Genomic DNA, 13406 nt, shown 5'->3' on the forward strand with positions numbered 1-13406 from the left:
CGCTTCGTTAGCCAATGCAACATCACGACGGGTTTCATCCAGATGGATTAACTCCAAGAAACGCACTTCTTCTTCAGAAGTATCGAGTAGTAGGTCAATCGCGAGTTTGAGAGACGAGATTTCACATTGGATTGGTAAGACTGCTTCCAAACCATACACCAATTGAAAGGGTGTAAATTCGGTCACATTTCTCACCGAGGTTTGATATGCCCATAGAGCCAAGTACAGGATTAAATGCCAATTTCTTTTATGAACTCCAACGATTCTTTGCAACATGCGCTTAAGGACTTTGTTGATAGCCTCAACCTGTCCATTAACTTGCAGGTAATATGGAGTAGAACTATCATGTGACAGTCCTAACTTGGCGGTCAATTCAACCATCATGTGATTGCGAAAATGCGATCCATGATCTGTAACTATGGCTTGTGGTACACCAAACTTGGCAACCACATGGTTGAAGAAAAATAAAGCAGTTGTTTCGCCACTGTTGTTCAATGTTGGCATCGCCTCGACCCATTTGTTAAAATAGTCAACGACGACTATAATATACCCATGCCCCTCAACTGAGGTGGGGTTACATGTCATAAAGTCAATGCCCCATTTGGCGAATGGGCCAACAACAACGACTGGATGCAGTGGTGCAGGTGGTAATCTAGTTTTCCGGTCAAATATCTGGCAAGCATGGCAACTTTTGACAATAAGAATGCAATCTTTGAATATGGTTGGCTAGAACTAACCAGCACGGAGAATTCTCTGCGCGGTAGCGTAACTAGATAAATGTCCACCACAAGCACCTGAATGACATTCATTCAAATCTTTTTCGGCTTCCTCATGAGTGAGGCACCTACGTAAAATCGTATCGACACCACGACAATAAAGCGTATCACCAATGATCAGATAATCTTTGGCTTGGTATCGAGTACGTCGCTGTTCAGAGTGAGAGGTATTAGGCCAAAAAGCTTGGGTTTGGAGATAGACCAGTATATCTCCATACCATGGATCACTTGACGAGATAAGAAATAGAGACTCATCCAAGATTGATGCTTCTGATGTTAAATCATTGGAGGATGAGGGAAGATCACAAAGTAACTCGGCAAAGACAAGAGATTTCTTTGATTTAGACTTGATGAATTCTAAATCAAACTCCTGCAAAATTACTATCCATTTTGAATATTTGCCCCCTAGCAATTGATGTGACAAAATGTATGTCATAGGGTTGCAATTTGATAGAATGGTAGTTTTACGGAGGAGGATGTAATGATGAAATCTCTGTACAGCTTGAACGGCTACCAAAGCTAACTTTTCGACATAGGAATACTTACTTTTTGTATCGTTGAGATTACGACTCAAGTAATAAATAGGATGTTCAATTCCACTTTCTTCTTGGACTAAAACCATACCAATGGTTTTATCTGCAGCAGCGAGATATAGGTAATAGTCTTTTTGGTAGTTTGGGGCATACATTAATGATGCTCTAATCAAGAAACCTTTAAGAGCATAAAAGGAAGCTTGCGCAACCTGATCCCAATGTAAGGGTACCTCTTTCTTCAATAAATGTGTAAAACCTTTAGCCAACTTAGCATAGTTTGGAATGAACCTCCTCAGAAAGTTTGCCTTCCCTTGAAGTGTCTGTAGCTGTAACAAGTTTGAAGGTGGAGGCAAGTCAAGGATTGCATGAACCTTTATTGGATCGAGTTGAATTCCATCTTTTAAGACTACGAATCCAAGAAATCGACCAGAGCCAACACAAAACACACACTTTTGTGGATTGAGTCTTATCTTGTAGTGTTGACACCGTAAAAATATTGCTCTCAAATGTTGCAGGTGATCAGACCGCTTTTGTGAATGAGCAGGTAAATCATCAAGATAAGGTTGAACAATGTGCTTGATTTCATGGAAGGCATAATTCATTGCCCTCTAAAATGTAGCCCCTACATTCTTCAAACCAAAATGTAACTTTCAGTAGGCGAATTTTCCCCAAGGACAAATCAAAGCTGTTTTAGATTGGTCTTGTGGGCAGATATTGATTTGATTGTAGCCAGAAAATCCATCCATGAATGAAAAGATTTCACATCCGGCACATTCGTCAATAATCTGGTCAATAAAGGGTGTAGGATAATTGTCTTTTTGACATGCTTGATTTACATCCCTATAATCGACGCACACTCAAATTGTCCCTTGTTTTTTCATAACTAGAACAATGTTAGATACCTAGTTGGTAAGAGGTACAGGGAAAATGAAGCCAACGCGCAATTTTTTTTCCAACTCTGCTTTAATGGCAACGAATTTCTTAGGATGAACAGGTCAAAGCCGCTGTCGTACTGGTTTGACATCAGGGTACATTTTAATCTCATGTTCAACAATGCTTGAGTCAATTCCTGGCATCTCCTCGTAAGACCATGCAAAAATATCTCTAAATTCACGAAACAGAGCACGATAATTATCAAGTTCTGATGGAGAACAAGAATTTCTGACATGAATGTTCTCTACAATATTAGGCTTGGTTGAAATTTTTATAGAAATTGTTTCTTCTATGTTTGAAAAATTACGCTCATAATCTACAACATCTACTCTAATAGAATTCGACAAGAAATCAACGATTGATGGGTGGTTTAGTTCGTTTGAATAATCTTCATTGTCATCTGGAAGGTGGGAACGATGATGATAATCTCCCCATGGTTCCTCTCATATCATCATTGATTGGATGATTCCTTCATCCATAGAATGTATACATGAAAAAAGATCCGAAGAGGTACCATATTATAACGATCTATATACCCATACAAAAGTTGAGTGCGGATTTGGGTTTGCCGCACAAGCCCGAAAGATTGATTGCTATGATAATTCAATGGGGCTTAACGACAATACCTCAATATGATTTTCAACTTCAAATTGGTTGGATATCCTCCTCAAATCAGATGAGGTGGAGGAAATCATGTTGCAGGTTTCTACTCTTGCCACTTCCGCCAAATCAGATGGTGACGGGAGAGTAAAAGTACCCATTAGGGAAGGATCTTTAAAGAGACCTACTCCAACACTTTGAAGTGACAGTGGGGGTCCATGTACCAATGGAATGCTTCCCATAGCCTGTGAACTATTGGCAAAGAAGGCTAGCTGATCAATGACAGTGATTCCACCCTTAAAAGAAATGCAATAGTACGAAAGTACGTGGAAACCACAGCAGCCATAGCATATACCCAAGGCCTTCCTAGTAAAATGTTGTAATCGAGGGGTCCGTCAACTACCTCAACTTCAATAGTAACTGTTTTTCCCCCTAGTTTGATTTGCAGGTTACTCAAAATCCCACATGGAGTATATGTTCTTCCATCAAAAGCTTTCAACATGGTTGGTGATCGTGACAATGGCGGTGAACCAAGTGTTTTCCAGCAGCTCATGGACATAATGAAAGTAGATTCCCCCTCGTCAATAATAGTTCGGTGAACATTCTTATTGAGAGATTTTACTTGGATTAGGAAAGCTAATTGCGCCGGTAACTGTGGTGAATATCCCGCATGGTTAAAAACCACAAGATTTGAATCCGTAGGATCTATTCCGCCTATTGCTAACAGTAAAGCCTATTTCTGGGAGGGACAGTTTTGCAACACCTCGAGTGTCGACATAGCTGAAGGTGATTGAGCAAGATCTTCTACTATGTTATAGTTTTGAGCTGCTCGAGCCCGAGGGTTGAATGTCGATTTGTGCACAACTCCCTTTGGTGGTTTTATTGTCAATTTAGGTACAATAGGTGGAAAAACTTTAGATGAAGTCAAGGTCGAAGGATTAGGTTGATCAGTGGCCTAATTATTCGACGATGACGGATTTCCACAATCTTTGTTTCTTGTTGACACCAAAACATCGTTTTTTGGCTTTGTGATGGATAGCATGAGTACTTGGGATGTGGAAGCATGGTCTGTTGCAACCAAATGTGTTTCTTGGGTTGGAAACGGATCTATCAACACTACTGATGTGTTTGAAATCTTTAAAAGTTTAGAGACCTCAGAGCGATGTGGACAATCTCTTGTATAATGCTCGTCATTACATATCAGACATGGGTAACGAGGTTTCCTTACCGTGGTAGAGGAATTAGATGATTTTTCTAGAGGGGAATTTTCTTGTTTCTTTTTGTTCTTCCCCTTTTTCTTGCCTGTTGGTTGCTTTGGATTTTTGCCTTTTTTCAGATGACATGGCATTAATATCGGAGGCAAGAGTATTTTCTGATGCATTCGTAGTTTGATTGGAAACAACAAGAGTTTGACCAGATGGTCTTCCTGGTAAATGTGTGCTTGAAGAAACGATCACACCGTCGCCAACATGAGAGTCCTTAGTCGATTGTGGAGGAGGTGAAATAGTGAAAGATGGTTGAGGTGCATTGGGAATTTTATCATAAAGCATGCTGAATTGTGTGTAAATTAAATCCAAGTATTGGGCACGAGCAATGACTTGCTCTTTTGTGAACTCCACCTTTTGCCACATCCTCGGTAATTGATGGCAACAAGGATTTTATGAACCATTCAACTAAAAGCTGATCGGGAACATATGTCTTAACCATTCGACGACGACGCTACCACTCATGAATATGATCTGATATATGGGTAACAGTGGTCTGTTTAAAATTGGTTAGGAGTTCCATTCTAGTCTCGTATCTGATGGGTAACTGGAAGTGGGTCAAAAAGGTAGTGGCTAAAGTGGTGAAGTTGTCGAAAGAAGCTCTTGGTAATTCAATGTACCATTTATCAGCTGGACCAGTAAGTGTTCTTTGGAAAAGACGAAGTCTGACCGAATCGTCATTTAAGGAGTTAGATGAACACCACAAATGAAAGGTCATAACATGATTTGATGGTTCTTCTCCAGGATTTCCGTTAAACTTCAAAATGTCTGATGGTAACTTATGCAGAATTACTGGCCACCAAGGTGCATATAAAATTGGGTCATTAGTGAGCCGATTTAAATCTTCTAAAGTTGCTACAAATGGAAACTGTCGATTCAAGTCAGGTTGAGCATACCCAGGATATGATGGAATTACCTGGGAAATAGGTCTTTGCATACCGACATAGGGAATTTTCATTTGGTAACCTTGGTATGGTTGTTGAACAAAACCAGTATAAGGTGGTTGTTGATAACTAGGTTGAATATGTGGTTGTCCATAACCTGCAAAGCCTTGTTTTGAAATTGACCAAAACCAGTTTGAGCCTGTGAAACAGGTCCAAACTGAGGTTGGTACTACTGGAATTGGGGTTGTTGAAATTGACGCTGCCACGGTTGTTGAATCAACTGTTGTTGTTGTTGCTATAACTATTGTGGATTCAACAGTTGTTGCTATACAACAATGAAAGGTTGGCCAGGTTGTGAATAAACTATACCAGTGTAAGCCTGGGTCATTCCAGATAAGGGTACACTAACTTGAGGTTGTTGCTGGACTCCAGAAACAAGTGGTTGTTGTACAACAACTTGAGGAATTTATCTTCTTGACTTGAAACTTGTGATTGCAAGGTAGAAGGATCAGTTTGAACAGGTTGAGATACAATAATTTGAACTTGTGACTGTGGTATAATAGTAACAACAGGTGTGGTAGGAATAGCTGACACAGTTTGCATTGGTTGTGTTGGATACACTAGCCTTGGTTGAACTGGCATTGTTGGTTGCCATTGACAAACTCTAATTCCAGGTTGACCTAAATACTGTGGGATATTACCATATGGTAGTCCCCTAGAATAAGGAGGATACGGTGAATAAGCATATTGTTCTCCATATGGTGGCAATCCAATATTTAATGGATACATAGCTCTTTATTGACCAGATTGCCTAGCTTGATACTGATATGCAGGATCAAACTGTTGAGTTTCCATTAGAGAAGAACCAGGTAAAATTCTAGTTGAGGACATCGGTGATGACCATGGTGTAGAAGAAATCCCTGAGTGGGTTCCAGACAATGATTGGTAACCATCCAAGATAGATGATTCACCATACAGGTGCAACTCAGGTGTGGTAGAAAACATCGAAGAGGTTACAACAGAAGAATCTACTGCAACTGCATCAGATGATACAGTCTGAGATGTTAATGGTTGTTCAGCCATAGTTAACTGGCCCAAAAGTTGTCCTAAAGATTCGATGGGTACTTGAAAAGAAGCAGGATCAAATGAAGCAAAGAAATCAAGAGTATTAGGGTAAAGATAAAGCCCAATTCCAAAGTGAAATGGGGTTCCAGGTGTGGAATCTTCTTCCAATTCCTCCTCTATGGCAATCAAACTTGGTGGAAGAACTTCACCGTCAGGTCCGTAAAAGATTTCTGGTGTTGGTGAAGTTGAAGTTTCAATAGTTACTAATGTCTGAGGGGTAATCGGTAAAGTAACAACTTCCGAATGTTCAAATTCGAAGTCCAAATTTTCAGGTAAATGAACAACAATTTTAGTAAGAGGTTCCTAAACAACTTCAGGTTCAAATGTAACTTATGTTTGAACTGGGATAGTTTCTGGATTAACTTCTGGTTGAACTGATTCAAATTCAGAAGTACTTTCTTGTTGAGCAATTTCAAGTTGAGGATCAACTTGTGGTTGAACAACTTCGGTTACTGTTTTACTAGGATCAGTGTTAATGTCCTTAGGTAATTGTGAAACTTCTTCTTCAAGAATAGATGTACTAGAAATAGTTGGAGTAATTGGAGTCTCTGTACTTACTGAAATAGATGATTCAGGTAACTCAGATGAAGAACTAGGAGTTCTTGATGTACTAGACTCAGTTAAACGAGACCACTTTGACCGAATTGGTGTCGCTTCAGGAAGCAAAGGCGGTTTTCTCGTTGTTCTCCACGAATGACGGGGTATGGGTTAGTGTTACTCCACGATTGCTGATTAATTTTATTATCAAAAAAGAAATAAACAAAAATGGGTATACTAGGCAAAAGGTTTACCAAGGAACTGTGAACTGCAGAATACCTCCTGGAGAACCAAGAAGTATGAGCAGGCAATCTCCCCGAATGCTGTGTTTGATGTATCACAATTTACAAGGTGGCCGTCTTGGTTACTTAAGGATGGATAGCAACCTAGAGTTGTCCTCCCATATATACTCGAAGGTACATGGAGGCCCAATCTGTATAAGCAATGTCTAATGCAAAACCGCACAGTGAGAGCATTCCCATATACTTTACGTACTGTAACACCGCCCTATATACTCGAAGGTACATGGATGAGCTATGATATACTCACGTACATGGAATGAGGTATCACACTTAGGATGTATTGCAGACAAGTTAGCGACAACTGCTTTGTTTTACGACGCCGAAACATGTCTCTAGCCTAGAACCACTAAATGTTTGCGTTAATGACAATGCTCCATTAGGTAAATTGATGTTTATTTTAAGTTGATCTTGCTTAGGAATTTTCCTTTCAAGTTCACCACGTGATGTATTATGAAATTCCTAGGAATGCAACTATCATGATAAGCATTCTTTCCATTCAATTTAACAATGAAAATCTTAGCTACTTAGGGATAGAGCAATCAGATTTCTTTTGATAAAAGAGCAAAGAGCACAATCTAAATGCAAATTCCCTACACTATTCCTTATCAACACACACAAACTTTTTCAATGCAACATGCATGTATTTCTTTTCAATTTCCCTTAATGTGAATGAACAAAAAATAAAACTAATGCACAATCGATCAATAAACTCTTTTCATAAGAAATGACGATTTTGCGACAATTTCTTTTCAAGGAAAGGAAGACTTTACGACACTTTCATTTTCAAAGAAATGAGGAATTATGACACTTTCAATGAAAAGACTAACCATTTGCACACATCAATCAGTCTATCTTTCATGAATGAAGATTTGACAACAATTCAATTTTCGAAGGAAAAGACGATTTTACGACACTTTCTTTCGCTGAAGATCATTCGATCAAAACTAACTTTTGACTATAGATTGAAAATGACAAAGTAAATACATAAGAAACATTTATCAATCCTAGTCTAAGTAGGGCTAGGTAAGGAGATGAAACACTATTTTCAGAGACAAGACATCATTGACATTCAACAAATCTTTCAAACAGGAGAAAATTGGCTCAAAAACTTCAGCTCCTAGATGGGAAACTGACCCTCAAGGGATCAGCGCAGGCAGCAGTGAGAGACAGTGCGTTGAAGTGCACTAGATCTATGTGGGAAGTGCATTGCAGTGCACTGTGTCCTTCATTGGGCTGTGCTGGTGACAGTAAGCAATTTTGAAGACAATTTGGCACAATTTTGGCTCAATTTTCAATGAAATAAGACTGAAATTCAATCAACGACCACAAGTACAGTATGTAGAAATGTCTTAAGAGGATGATAAGCTACTAAGATGGATGATCGATCCCTAGTATGGTCGCCAATTTGTTTTGGGAAGTTTTAGTGTCTATAGATAAACGCTTAAACCCCTAGACTAGTAGCTAAGTCTAGAACAACAGTGCAAAGCATTCTCTACTTTTCTTATGACCAATAGATTAAATAAGAGGAAAAGAAGCCTACCTGTAGATTTCGCTTGCTCCTTATCTCCCTTTACCAACTCTATCACTCCTATCCATACTTAATCCACTTGAAGAGTACCTTCACACAGATAGAAGACAACAACCGATCAAAGCATATGATAATGATCTATTGATTAAACATAGTATGGAATCAAGTACATGATACACATATGAAAACATAAATGAATAACACAAGCATATGGAAAAATCTTTGAACACTTTATTAGTGAAAGGAAGAGTTACAACCCATTGCTCGATTCAGCGTCACTCCTCTAGTTCAATCCCATCCTCTCCTCATAACAAACAAGACATTTTGATATCATTACAATACTTGAAATCAACTCAAGTCTCATACTAAAAACATCTCCCTATAATTCAATAATTTCTAGCCCCTGATCACTTAGATGAGTGGTATTTTTATAGGTGAATGAGGGAATTTATGCCATAAATGGTGATAATGAATGCCTTCCCAAACTTAGGATTTAGTTCCATGGTGGAAGGGATAAGGGATTGATGTTCCTTAACTCCCTTCCTCATCCAAATATGAGCTCAAAGGAGTAGATAGTCTTGAGAAACTTCTAGAGGCATCCAATGGATAAGGAATCATTCAAACCCTCTTGGAAATTCGCTCAAATTCACCCAGCGCAGGCCAAAGAGGGACCAAGTGCGCTACATAGCACCCTATCAATGTATGGTCTGCATTGCAACGCACCCTAATGAAGACCTACCTGCGCTGATCTTCTTAGAGGCAGTTTCTGAATGATTTTGGTCATGGAACTTCTTGGGAAACTAAGCATTCTGATGATTGACTTATTTAGGGCATGTAACAACTGAATTAGGGTTTGATGGGCCCTAATAGTACTGATCTGTAGGTTGGGGTTGATGTGCCCAAATGGATCTATAACAAATACATGAATGAAAGATTCAACAAACAGATCACCATGCATGTGGGTGAGGCAGTTCGTCGGTTGGGAAAACGTCCGTGCAAAACAGTTTCATGCATGCGACAATAGTCAGATAGCAACGAAAACTGAAACAGAGCTAGGAAAAGCTAGAATACATGTAAATGACAGTAGGCGTTCAAAGAAATCAAGCAAATAGCACACACACAAGCGAATACACAAAAAGCGATGGAAATGCTGAAAAAGACAAGTTGAGGCCACTTACCTGTGAATAGCTGAGTCAGATGTGTCGAAGAGTCCTGGATGTGCTATGGGATGTCAGAGCTCCAAGATTGATGTGAACGAAGGAGCTCTGATGCATCGAATAAATAAGTTTGGTCTCATGACACGCATGCCACAAATCTAGGAAAAAGCGACATTTGGAGGGAAACTTCTCAAACAACTTTGCATGTAACCCCCAGCTGCTAAAAATAGCTCCCTGAATCATGGGATTCATTTTGCATGTTGTCTCTTGCTATTTCGAGATGAACCAGTCATGCATGCATGCAAGTCAAGTTTCCTCAGTCCCGGGTGGAACTAGTCAACCAGAATGTTTATGCATGCAGTTGCTCAACTGCTTGGGAAAAATGTGCATTCCTAGTTGGAGCTGGGCTGATTGCCCAGGAGGATTGTACAATTTTTGGGCAGAGCAGCTGACTGCTGCCCAGATTTGCACAAATCCTGGGCTGAGTAGCCCTACTAGGGAAATTTGTGCAAATCTTGCTAGGAGTGTTGGTTGGCAGGATTGCGCAATCCTGGAGCCCAGTAGGCTGCCAGAGAGGATTACGCAATTTCTAGAGGGAAGGCTAGTTACCCTCCAGAGATGTGAAATTTTCAAGGGGAAGCTAATCAACCTGCAGCTAGACCAAGTCTGGGTGAACATCCTGTGAGGGGAATGGATCGACTGTGCTCGACAGGCTGCCTTTGTGCATGAAAAACACTGAAGCTTGAGTACTTGACGAAGCAAGACCAAGTGCTGTGAAAGGTTGGTATGGAGGCTCCAAAAAAGGCTAAGGAAAATTTTTGGATGGTGGTTATAGCCGCTACAATAGTATGGTTGGAAATTTCACTTATAACAATAATATCAGAGCCAACACACTTTCATGAATATGTTGTTATTGTAGTTGGACTATTCTGGTTGCTTTAGCAATGTATGTTGTTTAACTTACGCATTTTATTATGAACTACTTTGTATAATTGTACGAATCATGTTGAATGCATGTTGTTGGATTAAACCATCACTTTAATTTGTGGACTATTCCACATTTTAGCTCGTGATATCATTCTGATCGTGTGTTCCTTTCAAGCTACATACTATTATAGGCTTCTAAGGGGCGCACTTCCTTTCCCCTCCATGTGTTAGGAACTTCATGCATCAAACTTGAATCTCCACAGGGTCACACACTTTCTCTCATCCAAATTTATTTTACTTACATTTGTGCTCTACCATGGTCATGGCATTACACTTCCACCCACTGCTGGGACTCCTACTCCAAACGGTTTGAGGTTTAGTTGGGACTTCATATCTGGGAGATCCCCTGAATGTTGGTAGGTCCAACACCATCAACATTTTTGGTGCTAGAAGGATGTCCATATGACAAGATGAGCCCTCAAAGTGTGTTTTGAATCTATGCACATATTTCATGACTTCTATTGAAATCATAACCCGGGCATGTTTCTCTCACACTATTGATTTTGAAGCATGTGCGAGAATTATAGATGACTTGTCCAAATATAAGTTCAATGACGATAACAGAACACCCTTATTCAGGCACACAATTGCCTTTGTTGGCTTCTGTGATAGGAATGATGTCCCCTCGGATGACATTTCCTGTGGGTTGTTCGCTTTCATGTTCGAAGGGTGTGCAAAGCAATGGTGTCACACATTTACTGCAACCTTTATACACTCTTTTGATCACATGTTCAGATAATTATTCCATGATTTCGTTCTTTATGACTGTAAAGCACTTATTTTTCTTTTTTAAATTGCAAAAATCATTTGACAAATCTCTTGAGCACTTTCACGATCATTTTCTTCATTACTATTATGAATATCCTAAAGATGGAGTTGACTAGAAAATTTTGGAGGAAAGATTTTAGTATCTTGTTCACATTTCTGAGAATCCACATGAGTTATAATCATTCGAACCTCTCCCAACATACCTCGGTGTTAGAGATTCTAAATATGAGATGGACAAGGTTGTTGTCCCAAGTGACCCTCCATCCCCTTCTCATCAAACAGATCTAGCTCCGTAGGTTGAGGTGGGAGAAGTTGAGAATCCACCTATTGATCTATCACCATCTCCTCCTACCCCACCTGCTCAGGATTTCTGCGTAGATTTGGAATGCAAGCCCGATGGTTGTCATGTGGTCTTATCTTCTCAGCCTCTATCCTTTGGTTCCTTTGATCCTCTGAATTTTGGTGTGTTATGTTCATCCATCTCAGATCTCACATGTGATGTTCATGAGGATCAAGTTCTGGATGGAGTTGGTGTTGAACAACTGACCCACGCTATCCATTTTGATGAGTATGTGTGGTAGTCTGAATAAGAATCTACGGTGAAGGATGACCTCCTTCTGTCCTCACCTCGTCCGCTTTATCTCGACATCTTTCATGATTCTACTATATTTGTTCCATCTTGTGAAAATTCATTTCCAGATGTTTCTATTTCTGATCATTCACAAAACACGTGGGATGCCATTTTTTCATTTGATTGCAGAGAGGACACATCTATCTTCCTTGACGCACCCAATTTCTCATCTTACATTTCCGGAAACATAAAGGGTGGAATTTATCATTTTTCATCATCCCCTCTTTATGATTCGTTAGATCATGAGGATATTTCTGTCCATCATCTTTTCATTCATTCATTTGATAACGATTATGATTTTTCTACTGTTGATCTTTATAAGCCACCGGTCTTTGATGATCCATCTCATGAATTGGAAACTACTCAAGATGCTGAGACGCTTCAACTTGAGCTGATGGTTATGTCAAGTTCTCGTAGCCTTGAGGTTAGTTCCACTTCTAATCAGGAATCTGTTGAACTTTTCCAAGCTCCTCATCACTCTGTTGTTTACACTGAAAATTAATCTATCTCATAGTTTTTGTATCCTCCACCAGAATCACACGATCTTATTGCTCATGTAACAACCTTGGTGAAAATTTCATATAATAAAAGTTAAAAATAATAACCACGGTTGATGGGACACTTATTCCAAGCTGACTGTTGGGAAAGACATCCGAGGGGTGTTCATTTGGTTGTTTATGGCTAAGGAAATTAGAAAAGGCAATGGTTAAGGCTTTGGAAAGAAAAAATGTCATTTTTGGGACATTTATTTATGAGAATAATGGAAATTAAGAGAAAAAGGAGGTGAAAGGTCATAGGTTGCATGTGAGGAGGAAATTAAAGGAAAATAATGGAAAATGAAGAAAATAGAGGTCTCATTCATAAAAAGGATTCTGAGGATCAGTTGGTAACCTTTTGTCAGATGAGTTTTGGAGCTCTCTCATTATCCTCTTTCTCTCTCTCACTCTTGGACACTTAGAGTTTCATGGAGCACTTTGGCATTGGAGAAAGAAAGGCAAAGAAGGCAAGAGGAAGCAAAGATCAGGAAAGGAAAGGTAGGATCAAGCAGCTACAAGAGGCTTCATTGTAGGTATCGACTTGCATGTGTATTTTTCTTGCTAGATTTGGAATTGGTATTGCATGTGGTTATTTTCTATCATGGCATGGGTATTTCCAAGTGCGACAATGTTCTTCAGCCTAGCCTTGCCATTTCCTGATAGGTTTGATGAGATGGGTTCTCGTACTCAGTTAAGATGGGATGGCCGGATGGATTCGAAGCTGAGTGGGGTGAATCTCCAAAATGAAAAACACATGGCCTAGTGGTCCCTAAACTAGACTGTGGATCACAGTAAAGCCACTGGCTTAGTAACCCCTAAGCCAGACTGTGGGTTGCGGTAAATC

This window comes from Pinus tabuliformis, chromosome 4_2, assembly GCF_031772625.1.
Source record: "Pinus tabuliformis cultivar Carrire ecotype Pingquan chromosome 4_2, CPIR1, whole genome shotgun sequence".
Taxonomy (NCBI): Eukaryota; Viridiplantae; Streptophyta; class Pinopsida; order Pinales; family Pinaceae; genus Pinus; species Pinus tabuliformis.